The sequence below is a fragment of the Mus musculus genome, chromosome 18 (assembly GCF_000001635.26).
Source record: "Mus musculus strain C57BL/6J chromosome 18, GRCm38.p6 C57BL/6J".
Classification (NCBI taxonomy): Eukaryota; Metazoa; Chordata; class Mammalia; order Rodentia; family Muridae; genus Mus; species Mus musculus.
The window spans coordinates 82,765,264-82,788,479 of NC_000084.6; the positions used below are offsets into that span (position 1 = coordinate 82,765,264).

At 45.8% G+C, this 23,216-nt stretch overlaps 1 long non-coding RNA gene across 1 annotated transcript; it reads left to right on the forward strand.

Annotated features, from left to right (window-relative positions):
• Positions 1-21,586, forward strand: Gm46638. The gene is made up of 5 exons (XR_001782535.1): positions 1-1,476; positions 9,204-9,521; positions 15,427-15,549; positions 17,891-17,967; positions 21,296-21,586. It is a non-coding gene; the product is annotated as a predicted gene, 46638 (long non-coding RNA).
• The last annotated feature ends 1,630 nt before the right edge of the window (positions 21,587-23,216 follow it).

Below are 23,216 nucleotides of genomic sequence, written 5' to 3' on the forward strand. Positions count from 1 at the left end.
CCCGGTTTGTTTAGCCAGGGCCTTTTCCTGCTGAGTCATCTCACCTTCCTGCTGAATCATCTCACCTTTTTCCAATCTTTTCATTTTTTTACTTTTTCAACCTAGCTTCTGGATAGCAGGTATATTCCATGCTCTGACAGCAGGTGGCGCTGTGGGCAATTTTTATCAGGGTTGCCTAGAAACCCGGAGTCTGGTGAAGGCATCACGTGAGCATGATACTGTCATAAATCCGATTTAGGAGCCGAGAATTCCCGCTTAGCAGCTTTTGCCGTGTGAAAAAGATTCGAGATGAACAACACACCCTTCCAAGTAAGTCCCATTTTACAGGTGGAATTTTCTGTGTTCTGAAAATGAAAAAAACAACAACAACAACAACAACAACAAAAAAAACATGTTTAAAGGACAAACAAATGGCCTCTGACAGAATATGAAAGTTTATATTTGGACTTAGCTGTTTATGACCATACAGGACTTCTCACGTCCTGGCTCCCTGCCTTTCCCACCGTTGTGCTAAAGTGTCTGTTCAAGTTGAATGCAGATTTGTCAAAGGCGGTATCCGCACATTGCTGGCCACCCTTGAGTGAGAACATGATTATCAAGGAGACAGCAGAGTGGGTTTTAAACCGAGTGTACTTCATGTCTTCATTTCATGTCTTCATGTCTGCGAAGTGTGTGCTTGGAAAGATACTTCTGGAATGTTCTTCAACTCTGTTCCGATAAAACAACGGCGTTTACTGCTTTCCTGAGGTCCCTGAGGCAATAGTGGTGACCGTGAAAATGGCATGTTCCTAAATGTCTCTCATGGTGGGCTCTCCAGCCAGAGGAAGGGACCCCCACCCCCCAGACGAGAGTCTGAGCAGTAACACATCTGAGCCTGGGACATCTTCCAGAGTATAGCATGAGACACCTGCCAGTCTACACTATGGTGGGAAATCTCCATGTGGAAAATGGAGAGACAGAGCAGCTGAGGAGGGCTGAAATCCAGGCAGTGTTAATCAACTCCTTCTGCACAAAGTCAGTGGTTCTGCCTGTCCCCACTCCTGAAGTGCTGGCCTGGCTGCACAGCTGCTCAGAGCCCACAGGAGGCACCTGGAAGAGGGTGACTCTAGACTCCTTGTTTCTGAAATAGGTTCTCAGTAGGCAGCCCCAGCTGTTCTGAAACTCCATATATAGGCCAGGCCAGTCTCAAACCTGCCCCTGTCCCCTGAATGCTGAGCGTAAAGACGTGTGCCATCGAGTCTGGCTTGACTTCAAGACTTATCAAGACTTACCAAATGTTGAATCAAGGTTAACTTTGGGTCCGTCTGTCTGCCTGGAGATGGTACCAGGGTAAGTGGATCAACAAGAACCCACAATGTAACTGCACAGAGTTCAGGTCTCTGCCTCTCAACGAAGACGATAAATCTAAGGGAAGTGACAAAGGAAGGGAGAGACTTATTAACAGGCGGTGTGTTGGAAACCGGCTGACAGAGCAAGGTACGTCATTTTGAGCAGGCAGTCAGTCGCCTTTTAATCCAGACGGACAGAGCCTCTCAGGACAGACTGCTCCCAGACGAATACCAGGTTGCACCCTGGAGCTGGCGTAAACTTACAGAAACCAGCTTGATTTGCCCCAGGGATGGCGTTAGTAGCTTCTCCTCTTGGTAGCATCCAGCAGTACCAGAAAGGAGGCCATGAGCTACAAGCCCACCATTTGACCAGGACTGAGCAAGATGCATGTGTCTCCTGCCCCGCCCCCGCCCCATTCTTTCTATTTGAGCTAAAAGTTCATGTAGGTACCCTAAAGGTGAACAGAGTCATTGTATCCTTTTGCCGACTGGGGGCTGCCGGGGCTGCTGGGGCTGCCGGGGCCAGGGCTCTTGCTTTAAAACTCTAGTTATATTTCCTTTCTAGCTAAAGCCTTTTGGAGAAATCTGAGCATTCGAAATTGCTTCTCCATTGCTGTGATTTACAAAACAAAAACACCCACCGGCCTACAGGTGGCGCCATTCGTAGCGGGCCAGGTACTTGCACATCAGTCGTTAAATGCTTCACAGGCTTGCCTGTGAGCCAGTCAGACAGAGGCGTTTCTCGGCTGAGGTTTCTCTTTCTAGATGGGTCCAGTTTGTGTTAAGCTGGCAAAAACCAAGCCATACACTGAGCCCATGGGCATTCCTCTCTGCCATCTTTATGATGCACGTGAGCAAACCTTACCCCCAGAGTTCCTGTCACCATCTTAACCTTCTGCATACCTGCCTGCCCCAAGAGCTTGGGTTAAGCAAGCAAGCAAGCCATCTTGCCTTTCTTAAGTTGCGATCTTGGACTGAGCATGCTCAGGAAAGCACTTCTGTTTGAGCGAGACCAGCCATGCACCTGCTGCTGAAGTTGCGTGTTAGATGGCTGTTCACCGAGCTCCCTATGCTCAAGGGGAGGACTGCTTTGACATAGTTGACCTGTTGCAGAGAGTAAATCCTTTCCTCTCTCGTTCCTTGGCTGTGCGTCTGTGTGTTTGTGCGTGCTCTCGTTTCTCGGCTGTGCGTCTGTCTGTCTGCACATGCATGTGCTCCCTTTTTTGGTCTTTGCTTTCCGCCCCTTCCTTGGAACGTCCTGCATGCCAATGCCCACCCTTGTACCTGCAAAGTCTATGCTATGATCCTTCCAGAGCCTGTCACCGTCAGATTCTCTGATAACAACTTTGAGCAGACTGGCATCTACGGGCAATTCCAGGGTACCATCCAGTGACGGGCAGTCAAGAGCCAGTTAGACAAAGCTAATTAAATGCGGCCAACACAGATAAGACACAATAATCATTTCCCTCCCTAAGTATCCATGCCCTCCTAAGTGCCTTTTCTGGGGGCTTCTTAAACACCTGACCTTGAAGTGGTTGCCTCCCCTAAACTGTGAAGAGAGTGGAAAGACAAAGGCATCTTTCTGGGGAAAATGACTCACACCTGTTTAAGAGTCTGCTCAAATTCCCCATGTCCTTCCTGTCTGACAGCCCATCCTGGGATGCAGGAGGAAGGAAATCAGGATTAGGAGAGCGAGCACACACAGCTTCAGTTTTGGACTTCAGGACCTAACAGAAATGCTTGATTTTAATGGACTTGACCTAGAATGAGTTTGTGATAGCGTGTTTTCTGAAATATCTGTGTACTCTGGGCATTCAGGCCAATGAAGCCACAGCTGCCACACCCACGGCTTAGGCTAAAAAGCAACTTTGACTTAGTCTGTAGCTGTTGAAATTTGTTGCCCTGTAACACAGTATTACGCTGACAATGGCCTGCTGACGTCAGTCCCCAGCAAGTGGCATTTGCCTGCCAAAAAGGGCAGAGGCTGTGTTAGAGCTTGTTGTATTTAGAATGGGAGCTGGGTCAAACTGACCTACTGTGGGTCTGGAGTTACCTTCACAAAAAGGAAGAAACAAAATGTGCCTGGCGTGGGCACTGGGCAGTTCCCTTGGTCCCACGGAAGGGGCTCCTCTCTTTGAAAGCGGTCTTCAACTTTTGGCCTCCTCCCCCGAAGTGCACAAAGTGGTTGCCTGCAAGTCCCCGGGGCTATGCTCTGATTGACATCTGAGCTTCCCTGAAACAGGGTCAAGGGGTGACCCTACCAGGGACAAGATGCATCTGAGGACAGCTCATCTGTTGAGGAGGGTCACGGTGGGTCCGCAGCAGCGTTCTCAATGGCAGGAACGGAGCACAGGGTGTGACCTGAGAACAGGATGTCATTTTAGTTATGTGGGGAGATTGGTTGGCTTTAGGAGATGGGAATTATCTGACCTCTTTACTACATCCTGAACTCCTGACATCTCCAAAGCTAAGCAACAGCTACTAACCTGAAGGACCAGGTTTCAAAACTAAACACTAAGAGAGAGGAAGTTATGGCTGTCTGGGTCAGCAGGTAAAAAGCCTGTCACCAAGCCTGACCACCTAATTGATCCCCAGGATCCACATGGAGGAAGGAGAGAAATAACCCTCACAAGCTGTCCTCTGACACACACACACACACACACACACACACACACACACACACACACACAAAACTAGACACACATACATATGCACACACCAGACACACACATATACACACAATAGACACACATACACACACACATCAGACAAAATATATATACACACACACCAGACACACATGCACCACACACACAATACACACACAAGACACACACAAACACACAAATACCAGACATACACATATACACACACACAGACACACCAGACACACACATAGACACACACACACTCACAACATGTATTTCCAAAAATTAAAGGAGCTGTGTGCCTGAGCTGTAACGGGAGGAGCTGTAGCCAGGGTCACCCATGTTAAGGAGCACTTAACATGTCACCCTGCTAGCTGTACGGGGACCGTGGCATTGGGTGAAGGTTCCATTCCATCATCACACTGGAGTTGACTGGCCCCCTTGATCTTTGAGGTGGATACTGCCCTAGTATACCCAGGGACTTCGTAGAGAGTGCGGGTGTCACTGTGTCTCCTGGGAGGGCATGTGGTGATGATGGGCTCCACGGAGGCAGAGAACCACGGATTCCTATGGCGTCTGGAGCCCAGGGACTCGTTTCTCTGACTTGCTCACGAGCTGTTCAGTACTGGGGTGAAATCTGTGTCCTCACACATGCTAGGCAAGTGCTCTGCTCCTGAGGGAAAGCCTTGCCAATTTTGTTTCGTTTGAGCCAGAGTCTCACGTGTAGCTCTAGCTGGCCCAGAATGCCCAGCCCTCTTCTTACCAGTATTTAAAAAATCCTTTATTTCATTTTACTTTTTATAAGTATAGATAATTTTGCTGCACGTATCTCCGTGCACCGCTTGCATGTATGGTGCCTGCAGAGGCCAGAAGATAGATAGTGTCAGATCCTCTGGAACTGGAGTTACAATCAGCTGTGAGCCAACGTGGGTGCTGGGAATCAAACCAGGGTCTCTCAGAAGAGCTGCCAGTGCTCTTAATCATTAGGCTGTTCCTCCCGTCCGTTTGTTCCTCCCGTCCGTTTGTTCCTCCCGTCGTTTGTAAATTCTTTTTAAGAGTATGTCAGAAGGAATCACAGATTCTGCCAATCACAACAAATTTTTCCTCTTGATTGCCTGGGCCCTGAGGATAGATAATTCTTGCCAGCGGGGAAGCACAGTGGTGCCTCAGTTCCATCCCAGGCCTCTGTGGAATTCCTCTTGATGGGAATAAGGGGGTCACCCAGCCCAGCAGAAGCACAGGCAGCAGACTTTGAAGGACTCACACATTCAGAGTACATTTCCCCTGAGTGTCGTTGAACATTAGTGGGGAGAGATGTGCATCTAACCTATCTGTGGGTGTTGGGAAGTCATGCTTGGCCTTGTGCTTTGGGTTGAGTGTGTGCCCCTCCAGAGTTCCCGTGGGGGAACTTTAATCCTGTCCCTAATGTTAGTGGTGTCCACTGGGGCTGTGAGGATTTGCATGAGATAAGGGCATGAGGTTGGTCTTCCACACTGACTGTTGGCCCTGGAGGGTGGTCACTACATGTATGTATATGTATATGTATATGTATATGTATATGTATATGTATATGTATATGTATATGTATATGTATATGTATATGTATATGTGTGTGTGTGTGTCTATGTGTGTGCATGTGCATGTGCATGTGCATGTGTATGTGAGTATATGTGTATGTATGTGTGTGTATGTATGTGTGGTATATGTTGTGTGTGTATGTATGTGTGTGTATGTTGTGTGTGTATGTATATGTGTGTATGTGACTATGTGTGTCTGTATATGGTATATGTGTGTTTGTATGCACTATAGTACATGTGTGGAGTGGAGGTCAAAGAAAAACTCACAGGAGTCCTTTCTCTCTTTCCCTCGTGTGGTTGTAGGGATCAAACTCAGGGTATTAGGTTTGGTGGCAGTCACCTTTACCATCTTAGCCATCTTGCAGGCCCCTTTCCTTATGTCTTATAAACAGCCAGGATGGCAACAGAGAGAGCTGACTAATCAGGTGAAAATGAGAACCAAGAGCAGGCAGCTCCAAGATCAACAACGAGGGGGCCCTTTTCTGCCTGTCCAGGCTCTGATAACTGGTATCAACAGAACACTGTCCCCGTAAGTGCCTGTGTTGGAGCTGCGCCTAGCCTTTGCTCATGCTCTGAAGGATATGCTGTCTGTCTGTAGATAACATGAGTGAGTACTCTCAGATTTCGATAAGCACAGTCTAGCTATATTTCTGCTGAACAAGGGCTGGAGAGTTACTGTGCCTACCCAGCACCAATGCCTGTAGTGTGTGTCTTGCACAGGCTATGAGCCAGTACCTGGAGATTCAACCTAGGTAGCTGAGCCAGGGCAGATTCCAGAAGGAAAGCTAGACTGTGGTTAGTATCCTTGATGTGTTGTTTGTGTAATTACACAGTTATTGGCTTCCCAGGAAGTTCACAGGAGCAGAGAGAAAGTACGGGAATAGTTATATGACGAACAGTTTCACACTCAGACTTACCAGTGTTAACATGCTGTCATATTTCCTTTAGAGTTTTTATTACTGATTTTAAAGCATAATTGAAACCATGCAGCATATATAATTTTGGAAATTAAAAAAAAATCAGCACAGCAGAGATATTCCTTCACAAGTTAAACAATTTTGTAAACACAAAGTGTAAACACAGTTTTTAATGGCTTCCCATTCAGAGTGGGACACACATTATCCCACTCTTAAATTATGGTTGCAATAATATTGGTCCTGGCCGCCACTCACTGAGCTATGGCTGTTTCTGGGCGAGTGTTGAATATCCCATGAATATCTCGGTGTTCATTCTCAGGTGAGCCCATAGACTACATCAGGCATGTGACTGACGATATCTATGAATGGAGCCCAAGACAAAATCATGAATTTCTTTAAAACAGGATGAGATTTTGTAGGTGTTGTGAGGGACTTGTTTGGTTTGGTTTTGGGCATAGATTTTGAGATTTACTTTATTTCTTCTTTTTCTTTCTTTTTTTTTATTAGATATTTTCTTTATTTACATTTCAAATGTTATCCCCTTCCCTAGTTTCCCCTCCAAAAATCTCCTATCCCGCCCCCTTCCCCTGCTCCCCAACACACCCACTCCTATTCCCGGTCCTGGCATTTCCCTATATTGCAGTGTAGAGCCTTCACAGGACCAAGGGCCTCTCCTCCCATTGGTGACCAACTAGGCCATCCTCTGCTACAGATATAGCTAGAGCCACAAATTTCACCATGTGGCTTCTTTGACTGGTGGTATAGTTCCAAGGAGCTCTGAGGGTACTGGTTAGTTCATATTGATGTTCCTTCTATGGGGCTTCAGTCCCCTTCAGCTCCCTGGGATTTCTCTGGCTCCTTCATTGGGGACCTTGTTGAGTTTTACTTTTTATTTTGAGACAGGGTCTTACTGTATAGCCCTGACTGGCCTGAAATTCATTGTATAGAGCAGACTGGCCTCAAAGTTATCTTTGAGATCTGCCTGTCTCTGCCTCTCTGCCTCTACCTCCTGAGTGCTGGAGTGGGTGGTATGTTCCACCACGTTTGGATCTTGAAGGTGAACTTTGTAGATGATAACATTGCTTCAAAACATCAAAAGATGGGTAGAAGATAGTATAGTGGTTTTTTAAAAAATCAGTAATTAAATTTTCTCCCCCCAATGTCAGCCTTGGGGGCATATGTGACATTTACTAAGGTTTAAGAGTCACATTCATCCATCTTGATTTCTTGATTCCCCTTGTGTGTGCTGGGCTCTGCCTCAGGGGCTGGAACTCAGAGTCCAGCAGGTAGGATTTGGCCTTTTTCTCTGGAGTGTCCCCAACAGCAAGACACTCAGATGGGCAGTGACCTTCTGTCCAACTTTGGAGTGCCACTAGATTTTCTTGGCATGGTAAGGTGATGGTTGTGGTGTGATAACATCAAAGTAGCTTCAACTCCGCTTTCCCCTCTGTCCATGGTGGCCAGGGCTGTGCCCCTCGCAGCCTTCAGTCGGGTCTGAAATGAGGGAAAGGAGAGGCAGTGGGCAGCGACAATGTTCTTAAGGGAACTGCCTAATGACTGCATAAGGCAGGGACAGGATCTAGAACCAGGAATAGCCTATTTAAAGTCCCATGAGAAATCAAATTAAATAATATTACAGAGTTTCTACGTGAAATCTTAGGCCTCTTGCTGGTAATCAGACCATCATTTGCATCCTATCCCTAAAGACAACACACACAAGCTTGGTGACTTGATTATTCAGCTCACGGTAGATTAGATTAGAAAAATGAGTTGCTACCCAAAGACAAGCAAGAAGGCACTAAAGGAGAGAACACTATGTCCCCAGACTGGGAGCAAACAGACAGCTTCCTCCAGAGGTAAAGCTGTTGTGGGTTCGAATGGAAGTAAAAATGTTCTGGAAACTTCTGGCCCACCACCGGATACATTTTTCCTCCGCTATAAAACTAAAGCTGCTGGTCTTTGTCCATGCTTGAACTGCTGGCATCTTTGCATGACAAACGCATGCTCCAATGCATGACCTTTTCTGGTAGGTGAGATGAGAGTAGAGGAGTATGAAACAAGAATTGGGACAAGACAGAGACATCCCGCAGGAGAAGGTGAGACAGAGCAGAAGTGCTTATGGCACCTTACGGCAGCCAAGAAGCGGTGCACAGAGTGACCCTAAACCGAGGAGCTTTCTCTGTCTCCATCTTTTGTCGCATCCCAGCCCCAGCCTATTGGGTGGTACTTCCCAAAGTCAAGGCTGGTCCTCCCTCTCAAGTTGCTGTCCCAGATGTCATTCAACCCTGGAAACACCCAGACATGTCATTTCTTCTCAAGCATCTTTCAGTTTGGTCAAGTTGACAGTCAAAATTAACCACTGTACATCTGGAAATGCCCCTGGGGAAGTTGTACCATCTGACTCCAAAGAGTGTGCAGTGGTTAATATCTGCTATTAATTTGCGAGAAGGAGTTTGCCACCCGGGAGACAAAACTCTTGAGTAGGTCTAGATTGGGTTGTGGGAAGACAACTCTTTCCTAAACGTGAGTAGCATCATTCTACCGGCTGTGGTCCCAAAAGGAGAGAGCACTGAGCATCAATATTCTCCATTGGTTGTTCCCGACAGTGGATGAGGTGTGGCCAGCTGCCTCACACCCGCTACCACCAGGCCCTCCACACCGTAACAGACTGTGTCCTTGGGAACTATAAGGCAAAATAATCTTTTCCTTCCTCTTTTCATTTTGTCTCATCAGTAAGAAAAGAGACAAAAGGTGAGTTTCCATGCCTTGGGAAAAGAGGAACTTCAAGGGACCTGACCAAGCAAACCGTCAACAGTGTAGGGCCAACCCAGAGCCCAGGATCCTGTGAACCTACAACTTTCTCCTTCTTCACAGACTGCTGAAATCAGTATTGGAAGCGGATTCTGCTGAGACCTTGGCGGCAAGTGCTCTACCACTGAATGTACCCTCAGCGCCATACAAGGAAGGGAGAAAGCCTACACCATGGCAGACTAATATGGCTGCACTGGGCTAGGACGTGGCAGTCAACGACAATGCCAACATTGTGTTGTGGTAATGGCTACACATCTCCGAGTATCCCCCATTCCTATCAATTCCCCGGGGAGAAAATCAACTCCTCTTCCTCCTCCTCCTCCCCATCCCCCCCCCCCCCCCCCCCCGTCCCAGTGTTGGTCTGAGAGTCTAGTGATCCCGTGACTTAGGCTGGCTCTCAGGGGACGTTAGTTTGGCTTCACTTTTTACTGTTAGTCATTATTGGGTGTTCACTTCAGGACTCCTGGAAGAGTCCTCATGTTAAACTTCCTAGGCTGTATCTGGCCTTAGCTCCCTGTTTTGCTGTCAGGCCGCAGCTGGCTGGGGAAGGCTTGTTTGTTATGGTTCGCCTGGGTTCCAAGTCTCCAGTGATCAGCAGTCCTTTTAAAAAACATCATTTATTGTTACTTTTGAGAGTTTCATACATGAGCACTGTATTTATGTACTTTCCACCCCAAACTCTTCCCTTCAGCTCCTCCCACATCCCCACATTCCCCTCAATTTCATGACCTCCTTTTTTATCATTATTATTACATATAGGTATCATATGTAAAGTTTTACTTATTTGTTTTATGTATATACATACTGTAGCTGTTCAGACACACACCAGAAGAGAGCACCAGATCCTGTTACAGATGGTTGTGAGCCACCATGTGGCTGCTGAGAATTGAACTCAGGACCTCTGGAAGAGCATTTAGTGCTCTTAACCACTGAGCCATCTCTCCAGCCCTGGTATCATATGTAAAGACAGCCTGCTGAGTCCACTTAGAATTTAAGCTACAAACAGTTCTCCCAGTACTATGAGGCAGGAGGAGGGGATAGTTTCCCTCTAGAGTCAGGCATAAGACTCTGGATGGTCCGAGGCCAGGGATACCACCTGCCCATTCTGCCCAGAGAACAGAGGCCAGAAGGATGGCAGACCAAGCCAGGTTGTAGAAAAGTTCCAGACACTTCACCCTGGGGACACTTCACCCTGGGGACACTTCACCCTGGGGACACTTCACCCTGGGGACACTTCACCCTGGGAGACTAAGAGTAGACCATAGCTGGAGCTGAGGCTCTGCATACTGAGTAACATCAGAGGATGCATGGGTTCCGGGAGAGCCTGGACACACAGATGAAGGGCAGCTTGAAGCTCTGTCCTTGTCAGAGGTGGCTTCTCTGCATTCAGCCCACCCCAGGCTGTAGGAGTCAGAGAGGCCCAACTCTGCTTAGCAAAGAGGCCAGTGTGGACCCTCTGGAAACTGCACAAGGAAAGGGCAGTTCTGGGGATGAGGAAGAGAGGCCCTAAAGACAGAGCCTGAAAGGACCAGGCCCCACTGGGAAGGTTTGGGCCGTCTGTAAGGGCAAGAGGAGATCAGCCTCTAGCAGCACAGGACAGGAGGAAAGTGCATGGAGGGACTCATGACTCCAGTACCCAAGGATCAAATGGGAGAATCATGGAGAATCATGGAGGAACCAGATTCTGTGGCTAGCAGGTGTCATCGATGACCCATGTCTCTGTCTACCTGGAGTCTCCACTGCCATCTTAGATGGGTCAGTATTCTGCCCTTCCAGCTCCTAGATGCTCATCAGGAATTCAGACCATGCAGGCAGACCCTGACTTACCCTTCTCCAGAGTACTGCAATTCCTTTGCCTGGACAGGCTGTGCTCATGGGAGAAAATTCTCACCTGGTAAGACAGTGGTTCTCAACCTACCCAATGCCATGGCCCTTTAATACCTCATGTTGTGGTGACTCCCACCATAAAGCTATTTTTTTTCTTATTTCATATGGTCATTATTTCCTTCTTTTATTAATCAAGATAAGACATAATGAAAAATATGTCTTATTGTATATAGGGTAGTATTCCTTGAAAACAAATGTAGTTTGTATCAAGAAAATGATGCTTTGAAAAATTAGTCTAGATTTTTAAATATAATTTTTTCCAAATGAAAATTAAGAAAGCCATGTATGATAATCCATACTTGTGTATATTCTACCTTGTTGCGAGCCGTCCAGCGGCTCACATGGATGGGGTACACTTGAGTGGCAGGCCGATGCTGAAAAAAAGGGAAACTAGGTGAACGAGAGAGAAATGGAGCCAAGACAATATTCTGATCAAGGCTCAAATGTTTAATGGCGAATGCACTTATAAAAAGGGGGGGGGGAAGGAGGTCCATTCCCACCAATTCATCCTTGGAGCCTGGAACCAGCTGCAGGTGATGACGTGCAGGATAGGGCATAGTCTCCTGAATAGCTTGGGGGGGGGGCTCTCAGCAGGTAGCAATATCTTGAAGAGGAACAGCAGCAGTGGCTGAACAATAGAGTGATCTAGGGAGGAAGGCTCCACCCTAGGTAATCTCCTTAGTGGCAGCAAGGTCAAAGTCTGGCTCAGCCAGCTTCAGGCTGAGGGAAGGTTACAATTTCGTCCCTGTTATTAATATTTAAAAAAAGCTGGACTGAGGCACAAAATTTATTTATGTTACATAGTCCTGCCTGGGAATTATGGTGGCTGGCAGCCGCGCCTGTCTTAGGAAATCTTAGATCTTCCCAGACCATTTAATTCCGTCTTGGAGGCTATGTGTAGCTAGTTTGTGTTATATTTCACACAAACATCGGCTCTGTGGTGTGTTATCAACAGCCATGGCCTTTTGGCATGTACCCCTGTCTTAGATTGGTATGGTTCCGAGATCTGGGTGCCCATCACTGACTGTCCGGCCCTCATTAGTACACTTTATTTCCAATTCAGACCAAAGCCACAATATGTACTTAGAATGCTTCTTGATGAAGATTAATAACTGCCACCTGTACTGTTGGAGGCGAGGCTGTACACCTGCTGCAGTCTGGCTGAACGGCGACTGACCTGCTTGAGAAACAAGGGTGGGACAGTGAAAAGCAACAGTATAAAAGCTTCTTTCGGGAAGTCGAGGTACTCCATTCAGTTGCAAATTAGCAAAGATCAAGTTTAGACTTAGAGCTCCTGGTGTGGGTGAGGTAGTGTTGAGACTGGCAGGATAGGGCGTAGTCTCTGGAATAGCTGGGGTGTGTGTGTGTGTGTGTGTGTGTGTGTGTGTGTGTGTGTGGCTCTCAGCAGGTAACAATATCTTGAAGAAGAACAGCGGCAGTGGCTCAACAGCAGACTGATCTAAGGAAGAAGGCTCCACCCTAGATAATCTCCTTAGTGACAACAAGGTCAAGTTCTGGCTCAGCCAGCTTCAGGCTGAGAAAAGGTTACAGTTCTACCTGATATCTCATCATGGTTTTCATTATCTTGCTCTTGTTGACTAGCAAGGCAAAGATAGTTTCAAAAATCTGTTGGTCTATTACATATATTCTTTTGCAATAATTGTGCTCTTGTGTATTATTTCTTTCACTTATTTTTAGTGCTAAAGATTGATGATAGGGTTTAGTGTATGTTGGTAAGCACTGTACAAATTATCTACATTCCAAGTTTGATTTTTTAAAAAGCTGCTTTTTTTTAAAGATTTATTTATTTATTATATGTAAGTACACTGTAGCTGTCTTCAGACACACCAGAAGAGGGAGTCAGATCTTGTTACGGATGGTTGTGAGCCACCATGTGGTTGCTGGGATTTGAACTTCTGACCTTCGGAAGAGCAGTCGGGTGCTCTTACCCACTGAGCCATCTCACCAGCCCCAAGTTTGATTTTTTTAATGCTTTATTTTGAAACAAGAGCTCATTAAGTCACCCATGTTGACCTTGAACTTGAGATCACCCAGACTAAGCCCTCTAAGGAACTGAAACTATAATCTCTACTAGGCTAAGGTCTTCTCACATTTAAAAAACATTCTTTCCTATTAGGTTACTATAGGGTTTTGCATGTCTGTTGTATATTTTAAATACCAATCCTTTATCAAATGTGTTGTGTAAACATGGTTTGTCCATTTCTATATATTGTTTAATCTTGAGATAGCATGTGCTAATTAGAGATGACAAAAGCAACAATTAATAAAACCCTGTCCGAGAATGTAAGAGAGTTACATTTTCCTTTCCTTTCCTTTTCCTTTTCCTTTTCCTTTTCCTTTTCCTTTTCCTTTTCCTTTTCCTTTTCCTTTTCCTTTTCCTTTTCCTTTTCCTTTCCTTTCCTTTCCTTTCCTTTCCTTTCCTTTCCTTTCCTTTCCTTTCCCTCCTTCCTTCCTTCCTTCCTTCCTTCCTTCCTTCCTTCCTTCCTTCCTCTCTCTCTTTCTTTCTTTCCTTCTTTCTATAAAGCTATTTTTGTTGCTACTTCATAACTGTATTTTTTCTATCATTATGAATCATAATGTAAATATCTGTGTTTCCAGTGGCCTTTGGTGACCTCTGTGAAAGGGTCATTGGACACCCAGGGATCAGGACCCCTAGGCTGAGAGCCACTGTTGTAATACTTATTCTCAATCCATTGTAGGTCCTTTCTCATTTAGATAAAGAGGTCAGACACCTTCTGAAGAGGGGCTTAGACACTACCTCCCTGTGACCCCCAGACAGCATGAGGACAGTCCTCAATGTCCATGGAGTTATACCTGAGCAGATCCCAGAGACCGAATCTCCTGATTCCCACAGTTCCCTTTGACCCTTCCTGACTCTACCTCACCTTGTCTTGGTGCACACGGTGGCCGTTAGCCAGTAAAGTCACGTGATCACTTGTAATGAGTTCAGATTTTCCCAGGATTCCCTTTTTACTTTAAGAAATCCAGGCAAGTCTTTGGGGCCTCCCATTGCTTCTCTTAAGGCTCTGGCCATCCATCACCTCCTCAGGTCAGGAGCTCAGAAGACAGATTCAAGTCCCAACTCCCTTATGTAGGACAGACCCTTATTTGCAAACAGGGTCCCTACAGCTCTCATTAAGCCATAGTCCCTAGATTAGTGTCCTGATAAGATTTGGACACAGACACGCAGGGGAGTTCCACATGGCAACATGGGTGGGTAAGAGAGAGTGGCATCTGTAAACTACAGCAGGCCATGGGGCATGGAACCAGCAGACAGTGGAGGAGGTGGGAGGGAGCTTGACCCTGCTTCTCCCTTCAGTTCCCTTGGAACCTCCTCATGCAGGAGGATGGTCTTGCTATGCTGAGCTGTCCAGCTTGGGTAACTGGACTCTTCTACTTTGGCATATGGAGAATGAAAACATGAGCACATCTCCTTAGATGTGTTACCAGTGCTTTGTCGATAGCTTTTTTTTTTAATCTGCCTCCTTTTAAAATTACTTAAGAAGAAAATCAGCTACTACCCATGATTCAGTGGATTCTCCTCTTTTAGAGGAGAAAGCTGCCTGTGTCTCTCTAGGAAAAAGGCAGGGCTAAGTTTTGTACCCTCAGCAGAATGAGAGGTAATAACTGGCATAGGCACATGGAGAAAACCATCACAGGATGACAGTGTGAGCCAACACTGCAGCAGACCCAGGAAGACCTAGCCCCGCCCATGTTCCTCATCTGCGACCTTGGGCAAGTCACTTACCCTGGGCTCCCTCCTTTTCTCTCTCTAAGGGATCTTACAATGGCTTTCCAGCCTCTTGGTGCTCTTTTTAATGTAGAAATGAATACGGAGGTTGTCTGTGGGCTGGAAAAGACAGCTCAAATCCTTAACACTTAGCATCTTGGCACGGAGAAGAGCCACAGTAGAAACAAAGAAAGGGCTGAGAGAGGCATCTGTCTTATCTGTCCCGAAGCACACCTTTTGGTGTGATTCTAAAGGTGTCAGCAATATTTAAAACATAGACTCTCCAGGCGTGGGCACGTCCTATTTCCAGCTGTGCTGGCATCGAATTGCAAATTTACAGGAACAAGAACTGCAGATCATGGTTGGGCTGGATCATCTGATGTCATACATGGTTAATTTTAGCCCCTGGTAGGAGGGCGATTTTCTTTTAACTGAGATTACTTGGACCTATTTCAAAGCCTTTGGTAATATAGTTGTCATGATGGATAAAACCATTTTACATTTTAGCCAGGATTCCACAATACAACTGGGAAACTGCAGAGAGAAGCCTAGCAATATTTCCCTCCTCTTCCAGAGAGGGCAGAGAGGAACTCCGGACTCAAGCCAAGGCTAGCTCCATCAGTGCACCGGGTAAGGAAATGGAGAGACTGTGATGAGAGCAGATATCACTAGAGTTTCTTCATCTGCCGATGATGAGACAGGAAAATCATCCTCACTGTCTCCAAGGTTAAGGCGCCAAGTCTGGCTTAGCCTTAGTAGTGGTAGTGTGACATGGTCCCTGCCCCTGGAACAAACAGAGCCTGGAACAGGCTGTGGGCCTCCACAAATGTCAATGGCTGTTGTGGATGTAAGGTTTGTTTGTATAAGAAAATATATTTTTTTACTTCATGTTCTTCCTTTGAGGAGGTTAATGACTCCATGATAATCAGAGACAGCATGAGTCTGGGAGGGTGTAGCTAATGTCTCAGCAAAATGGCAGGTGCTGTCACCATCAGGACAGCCCTTACGGCTGTGGGAAACAACTCTGAAACCATGAGTTCAAAACATAAAATTTCTCAACTATCCAAAATGTAAAGATGCAATGTGAATTGATAAGGAACTTCACAGATCTAAAGGAGCAGAGGCAGCTGCACTATGAGCCAGCTTGTCAGAAAGATACTAAGGAAGGAGATAAAAGACTTAGGGAGTGGTGATCATAGGGCAAGATCCCACCCAGCTAAGTTTACAAAGGCAGTCAGATCTCTGAATTCCTTTGCAATGTTAAAACAAAACAAAAAACAAAAAAATACAAGTGCTTGCTATCTCTTTCTAAGATCATGGGATGCTAATTCATGAAATAGTCATTACCTGGTATGTGGAGAGCTTTTGGTACCACTTAGAGAACTTGGGCAAGTACTTATCAGTGGGCTCAAGGAAGTAGGCTCAGATAAGAATATTCACGTTTGGGATGATGCAAGGATCAAGGTGAATGCAGCCAAGGAAGGTGTGACTTCCCTTTTGTCTTGGTAATCCTGATAAGCCCCCAGACCCAGTGACTTGGGGACTTCACTTACTAAGTTGTTTGATTACTACCTGGTGTGATCTCTGTGTTTATTGCTTTGATTAATCACGTTGTCTTTGATCTAAGAACTGACCCTATTCTCTGCGAGTACCTAGAATGGTATAAAAGCTGGCTGGAAAAATTAAAGCCGCTTCAGCCTCAGCACTGGCTGGAGTCATGTTATAATGTTTGTCTAACTGTCTTTTTCTTTTCAATCCTCGCTCCTGCCCTTGAGACCCTGTTGACTGACTGAGCTGGCTTGGTCACTGGTATAATGACTGAATCAATATATAAATAAAAGTCTGGGCTTTTGGTCTGCAAGAGATGAGTTGTCCAGAGTTTTTAGAATTGTAAAAAAAAAATAATAATAAATAATAAATAAAAAAGAGAGCTGTCCTGAGTAGAGAGAGCTGTCTGAAGATCTCCAGAGAAAGCTGACAAGAGATGGGGGGTGGGGGGTGGGGAATGAAGGATGGGGGTGGGGGTGGGGGGGTGGGGATGGGAGGACACACAATCTGGAAAGCTCTCTCAAGCAGAACACAGTCTGTTAGCTTGTACAGCTTGTGACCCACGATTTGACTTCGAGTTGTTCATTTCATCCCTCCTGGATACCCCTTCTCTCAGGAACCCCTCTCTGAGCTGAGGCTTGTCATTGACACTAAGGTATCCATCATCACCCTCCTGAAGGGACAGATCCTTCACTCTCCACAAAGCTAAGCAGAAAAGGTAGCTAGCTATTCCCCACATTGGCCAGGGTGACCCCTCTATATGTTCACAGCATCCTCTAACCAGGATGCTCTTTGCTGAGACACGTGTCTTCTGCAGCTTATATAGCCACTTTAGGTTAGGAGAGTGAAAGCAAAGGGCAGCAAGGAGCTAAGAGAGCCACAGACTCATCCAAGGAAGATCAGAGCCTTCATTGCTTAGTAGAAGAGATGGACCCAGTGTTCTCCCACACTTGCCTGCCTGGGGTCTCAGACAAGTCAGCTTGTGCTGATGTTTCATTTCCCTTAGTAGACACCAAGGTTTAGAGCCAAGCTCATCTTCCTTGATATACAGTGGCTATTGCTGTAGGAAGGGGCAAAGAGGCAGGGAGGGAGAGGATGCCAAACCTCGCCTGGAATGGCTGAACAGGAAACCAAGTGCACCCACATATGACACTGAGAAAGCTTTTTGCCAGATCTCTTTGTGGATGCTGTGCCTATGCACAGGTGACCTAAAGACTCACAGTCTTTTCTGGAAAGAAAGCAAGCCCAGTGCCTAAATGTCTTAATTTAATTAGAATGGCCTTTTGTGGAGCAATAGCTGCTCGCCTCTTAGGAAAGGGAGTGGGGAACAGCTCTGAAGTGGTTGGACTGAAACGAAGTAGCAAGAGGAAGCATAGCCTAGACCCGGTACTTGCGTTTTTCACCTCATGACCTTCTTTTACAGTCATAGCTGACCTCAGAAACCAGGGGAATTCTGAGAGCCACCATGCTGCCAGTTTTGGGTGGTATAAAGAAGCAATTGTAAGTTTTTTTTTTTAATATGTATCACTATGGCATTAAGGATAGAAACATCTATTTTAATTACTGGTTATTCTTATAATATATGCACAGGTGTTTCAACGGCTTCCACTAAAACAGTGGATAATTAACTTTAAAATACTTATGTGATTAAAAACATGATTCATTGATGCCCTTTAAGGCAAGACACTGTATCTTGTTTGGTTTTTGACACATTACATGTTCAAAAATGCAGATGGGCATTTAATTTGGTGTGGCAACATTAAAACCAGATGCAAAGCACAATAACAATCTACTTGGAATTCTTGAATTTTGTCTCTTAATAACCAACTGATTTGTCTTCCAGTATATAATTCATATGGCCAATAACCATCACTTGGGTGTAGATAATATGCCCCACAGAAAGGCCCCCAAAATGAGTCTGCTTCAATAGAATTTGATAATGTTGTTTCATGTTTTTATTTTTTTTAAAGAAATACAATGTAATTACCACTTAGCCACATGACCCTCCTCCAGCATTTTCTTGTTGCTGAGATGATGGATTACTCTTGTGAAGGCAGTTTGGAGTATTGATAGCTGCTCAAACTGGTGTTTGGGCTGCAGAGATGGCTGCCAGAGGGTCTTAGCTGCCAACTGGCTCCACCTCTCCCATGAAGAATTACAAAGTTTTTAAAACCAGCAGAACTGAAGGGGATACTTGGTTATGACCTCACTGTGTGCCCACACCAGGAGATATAATAGTGTACTCTCACAGGGCAAGAAAAGAGTGTTATTTTTATCCAAAGATCTGTCAGAAGTGGGAAATCCGCACCTTTCTTAGTGGTGAATGCCAAAAGCTGTCATTTCAGCACAGCTTCAGAAAGTGAAGTTCAAGTCTATAGGAATCCTGCCCTCATAGAGAATACCTACTGGGGCAGGCAGCCTCAAGCCCTCTCCTTGCACAACAGAAATACCATAAAATAAGAACAAAATCGGAGGATGGGTAAGGAAAAACTTTGGAATAAGTTGGAATAAATGCAGAAACAAAGCATAGGCTTATTTTTTGGTTTGTTTTTAACAGCAAATTCAAAACTTAGTCACAAATAGCCTGGTAAGCAGGTGTCTTAGTTAGGGTTTGATTGCTGCAAAGAGACCCCATGACCAAAGCAACTCTTAAAATGGAAAACATGTAATTGGGGCTGGCTTACAGTTTCAGAGGTTTCGGCCATTGTCATCATGGTGGAAACCATGCCAGCATGCAGGCACACTGGGTGCTGGAAGAGCCAAGAGTTCTACATCTTGATTAGAAAGTGGAGACTGTCTTCCACACTGGGAGGAGCTTAGCCATACAAGAACTCAAAGCCTGCCCCCCCACAGTGACATACTGCCTCCAACAAGACCACACCTACTCCAACAAGGACACACCTCCTAATAGTGCTTGTCCCCATAGGCCAAGCGTTCACACTCATTGGTCTCTGGGGGCCAAACCTATTCACACCACCATACGAGGTTAAGGATGCTTTTTTCCAAAGACACCCCCTCCTCCCAAGAAAAGTCTGGGTTAGCCTAGGGAGCACAACTCTGGCACCAAGAAGGCTAACAGCCCCCAGCTGTGTGCAGGCTTTCTGGTCCAGCATCCCTTCTCTTGCCTCTCTGGAATTAGAATATAGGCATGTCTTTTCCGGCTTTAGTCACGTGGCATTTACTTCTTGGACTGTGGGGATGTTTGTAGAGAACTTCCTTCTTATAGTGAGAATTTTAGTTTCTTAAAAGCAAACAATCAAATAATAGGCATTTGGGAATGTGTCGCCTCTCCTTTCTTAGTTATATAAGAAATAGCATTCCTTCTAGTGCTCAAAGCACTATCATAGAAGTAGAGACAGAGCCTTGATAAACACCCAAACTTGCCCAAACCACCACCATCAACAAGTTTTATTTCGTGAATATGTTTTTTTTTAATTCCAAGTGTGGGATAAGAGGCTGCTTCAGAGCTGATGCTTATGATTTGCCTTGTGCACTAGCAGGGGCGTGATGTTTGCCAACTGCAGATAGTTTAATTCTGGGGACTCTGGAGAGGGTGTAAATGAGGGATCCCTGAGAAGGCCCGTGGCAGCTGCCGCTCCTGGTTGCTGCTGTTGTGGTTGGATGAAAAGAAGAAGTTGGAGATATGCTAATGATGAAGATTGGACTGTCCCCAAGAAACACAATGTTTCTAATTTAGTAGTCTAAAGAGGTCTACATCCCCTTTCCCCTCTAACCTTGCTCTTCTACCTAGAATGGGGGGGGGGGGGTTTCAGAAGGTATCAGGATGGGATAAGGGTTGGAATGGTGGTAGATAGAAAAGCCCAATAAAATAGATTTAAAAAAAAAAAACAGTGACAATAACTGCTGACTCACATAAAAGTGATGACACTGTGGAACTGAAGAGATGGGTCAGTGGTTAGAACACTTGCTGCTCTTGCAGAGGACACAGGCTCAGCTCCCAGCACCTGGTGACCTACCATTATCTGTAACTACAGTGTTCTTTTGCTCTTTTCTGATCTTTATGAGCACAAGGCACACATGTGGTTTGTGTGTGTATGCAAAACACTAATATACATTAAATAAATAAATCTAAAACAACAAAATAGATTAGGTGATAAGCCACATATAAACTGCACAGCAATTCAGTGTCAGGCAGTGGATTTATAAGTTACCTCTCGGGCTCAGCTGTGAAGTGCTTTGGTTACAGGGACCTGAGTTTTATCATTAGAATCCATAGGACAGAGGCGTTGGTAGAAAAGAGAGCCAAGTGTTATTTCATCAGCCTGCAATCCCAGCCCTGAGAAGGCCAAGACAGGCAGATTCCTGGCCAGCCTAGCCTAGCCTACCCAGAGGCCTCCAGCCCAGCAGGAGACCCTGTTTGAAAAAAAAATATGGTAGATGTTGCCTGAGAAGCAACCCCTGACATTGACCTCTTGTTTCCACTCAACACACAAACATGCACACGTATCCACGTGTGGGCATTTCACATGCGTGCACGTCCCTAACACACCCCTACCTAAGCTTTCTGAAGCTCCCGTTTTAACTTTTGCTATCTGTATGGAAACAAGTCCTTGCTCCATTTTGTCATCCATCCTGAATCTTAGAACACCCTGTCTAAATATTCCCTGTGCCACCCGGTGCTCAGTTTGCTGCTCCCATGATAAATTGATGCCTCTTTAATCAGGAACTCAAGAGGGACTCACTGTCCTTGAAGTACTTAACCTTTTCCTTTTCAATCAACTGGTGTGTGTGTGTGTGTGTGTGTGCGCGCTCGAGTGGTGTTTTCCTGCTGAAACCTTTTCTGACTTTTGATTTATTTTATTCACAGGAAGTTGCAAACACAGTAGAAGTCCTGCGTGTCCTTCATGTCATCTCTCCCACCAGTGACACCTTAATAGAACTGTGACCCCAGACCTGGAAGCTGGTGCTAGTGCCACGTGTGGATTGTTCTACTTGCCTCACCCGGAGTGGCTGTATACAACCATCCAGGACTGACAATCACCACCAAGCCCAGCTGCCCTGCTGACCCCATCCTGCCCTCACCACACGGCCACTGGGCAAGGGGAATCTCTCCTTGATTTCTACTTAAAGCATGTAGTATAAATGAAATTGGGCATAATTTTTTGAGATTTTACTTTCTTTCGTCCGTGTGGTGCCCTTGCATGTGGCCGGGTCACGGTTTTAATCTACTCTCACAATCTCTGTCTCTTAATTGATATATTTAGAGCACTTATATTTAATGTAATCGTGGCTTCCCTAAGCCTCGAGTACAGCAGTTAACTTTATTGTTTCATCTCTCTCTTTTTTTTCACTTTTCTTTCCACTTTCCTGTGGGTTCCTTGTCTTTTTTATGAGTCCTTTAAAATTATTTTAATTTTTTGTATGTATGAGTGTTTCGCCTGCATGTACATCGGTACACCACTGCAGGCCCTGGTGCCTGCAGAGACCGGAGAAAGGCATCAGATCCCCTAGCACCAGGGTTACAGATGACCACGAGCCTGTCTTGTGGGCTGGGAATGGAACCTGGATCTCCCGGAAGAGCATCCCGTGCTCTTAACTGTGGAGCCATCTCATCGGGCCCTAGATGCCTTGTCGTTTGCGTAGCTCTGGGTTTGCCTTCTCTGTCTGTTTTCAAGTGCATCTCCTTGTTTAAACTGCTTGACCTCTGCCCTGGTATTGAGCGGAGAACAGAAATTGCAGCTCTCTTAGCCCTCTCATGTCCCCTGAACAGTCTTAAGTATTGGCTATGGTTGGCGTCTTAAGCGTCTCCTACTGGTCATTTTCCAACGGGTCACAGCAGCAAATGGAGGGAAGATTTATCTGTCTCATGGCTGCGGTTCATGCACGGTTGGCTCCAGTTGCTTTGGGGCAGGAGTGAGGCAGGACATCAGGGAAGCAGGAGGGTGTGGCAGAGGAAGGGGGTGTGGCAGAGGAAGGGGGTGTGGCAGAGGAAGGGGTGTGGCAGAGGAAGGGGGTGTGGCAGAGGAAGGTGGTGTAGCAGAGGAAGCTGCTTGCTTTGGAATAGCCAGGAAGCAGAGAGAGAGAGACAGAGACAGAGACAGAGACAGAGACAGACAGAGAGACAGACAGAGACAGACAGAGACAGACAGAGAGACAGACAGAGACAGACAGAGACAGACAGACAGAGAGAGACAGAGAGACAGACAGAGAGAGAGACAGAGAGAGACAGAGAGAGACAGAAATGGGAAGGAACAGGACTAAGTATCGATCAAAGATACACCATTGCCAACCTATTTCCTCTTACTGGGCCCCACTTTTCAATCAGGCTGTCAGATTAGGGACCTATCAACCGACTAATCAGGTTCAGAGCCCTCAGGTTAAAAGTCATTTCTCAGTGACTGCTTCCACTAACTAGCTGGGGACCAAGCTTTCAGCATATGAGCCTTTTGAGGGACATCCCCTCTCTGAAATTTGGGGACCACAAGAATATTGATAATGACCTATTCAATATCCCCCATTATTTTCATGGAAGGTTCCTATCTATCTATCTATCTATCTATCTATCTATCTATCTATCTATCATCTATCTATCTATCTATCTATCTATCTATCTATCTATCTATCTATCATCTATCTATCTATCTTTGTAATTCACAACCAAATCACAGTATCCCAGCATCCAAAGCTTCAGGTGTTAAAGGCTATCCAGCTGATGCAGCTTTCAAAAGTGATGGGTTACTCGAGCTGTCCATTTGCAGAGCCTCTTTTCCCTGGCCCCTCTGTTTCTT